Genomic DNA, 1,678 nt, shown 5'->3' with positions numbered 1-1,678 from the left:
TATGGGAACGCCTTGCTCTTCTTTCAATTGAATCAATCTAATTTAATCAATCTCAGGGGTCATTTCATAGAAAAAGAGCTAGGGGGACTCATTAGCATAACTCATTAGCATATGCTACACCCCCTGACATCAGGGGCCCGGCGGTGGACCTGCAAGGCCAGTGGGAGTGCGAGGAAGCCCCGCCAAGGCCCTCCCTGGCTCCAGGCAGGCAGGGGTGGGGAGAGGCGGGGAGGAAGCAACTTACCCTCCCTCTTCTCCTGCCTCCTCCTGGCTGAATGAGGGCTGGAAGCGGGGCGGCCGGAAGCAAGGGGCGGGGCTTCATTATGTGCCCCGCCCCCTGCACCTCACCCGGGGGAACTGTGTTCCCCCGTGATCCCCCCCGAAATGACCTCTGATCAATCTAATTTATTGCGGCAGGAGCTAGTAAAACAGTACAATTGATTTCTTCTCTTTTCGCCTGATCCCTTTTATAAGTTCTATTCTATCAGCGTGTTTTACAGAGTTCTTTAATTCTTTATCTTGCCTAGAACTGTCTCTTCTTTTCTTTGTAAAAATAAGAGATAAATCCTGTATCTTTTCTTTCTTGCTATCATCCTGTTCTTTCTCGGGAATCTCAGGGGTTAACTGATATAGAGCAGGCTCCTCCTGATTCTCGAGTTCCGCGTCGGGGTTTTGAAGTTTCTTAGTGATGTTTTTACAGACTTCCTCCGCTGCCAGTCACACCTCATTAATCAGGCATTCTTTGAACTGTTCCAGAGTTAACTATCCCACTTCGGGATTTTGTAAGTCTATCGCTATCATTTCCTCTGCTGGGGTTTCTTCGTTTCCCCCTACCATCACCATTTTTGTTTCTTTTGCTCCACTCCTTTTCGCAGCTGCAAATTGTTTCCAGAGTTGGAGATATTCTTAAAGGGTCATTCCATGAAGGTCTTCAACAGATAATAAGAGGACACAAATGGACAAACGCCTTTACCTTTGTTGCAAATCAAACTTGAAAAACAAAGTCTAAAAAGGAAGGTCGCAGCTAATGCAAGGCATGGAACCATGCCTGCTCCTCCTCTTGCTCCTGCATTAGGATGGAATGATCTCTCCCCAGCTAACTGCCATTGCGGGGGGGGGGCGCACAAGTCTCCTGCACCTGGCCTCCCTCCAAGAGATCCATGGCACAAAGTTTGGGGGGGGGGGTCTCCAAAAGAAGCAAAAAGGGTGGGGGAACTCGGGAGCAGCCCGAGAATCACCCTGGGTGCCACGCCATTTTTCTGGAAGCTCATAGTTGCATTACCTCAAAGGTGAGGTAGATGCCTTCTAAATGTGTTCACACTGAAAGGAGCCAACTTTCCCAATTCTAAATTGGTCCTATCACTGACTTGACTCAAATGCAGATAACATCCATATATGCTGGGGGGGGGGAATGTCATACTTGGGCTCTAGAAATATGTGGTAAAATGTGCTTCTGTTCTCAAGTGATGTTGAGAAAAGAGATGAAAGAAAATCAGAACTGTAAGTGGACTGACAAATTGCTTTTAACAGAACATATCAGCATCCTTTTTTGTTTAGGCCATACCATTCAGCAGTTCTTGAAGTATGAATTTTTGAATATGGTGTTAGAATGTTCTAATTGGAAATGACTTTCATGAGCAATCTCAGGAGTATTGTTTCCTGTATGGGATTCCCACTG

This window comes from Gekko japonicus, unplaced genomic scaffold, assembly GCF_001447785.1.
Source record: "Gekko japonicus isolate JY-2015 unplaced genomic scaffold, Gekko_japonicus_V1.1 scaffold160, whole genome shotgun sequence".
Classification (NCBI taxonomy): Eukaryota; Metazoa; Chordata; class Lepidosauria; order Squamata; family Gekkonidae; genus Gekko; species Gekko japonicus.
Note: the sequence above shows the minus strand (reverse complement) of the source record.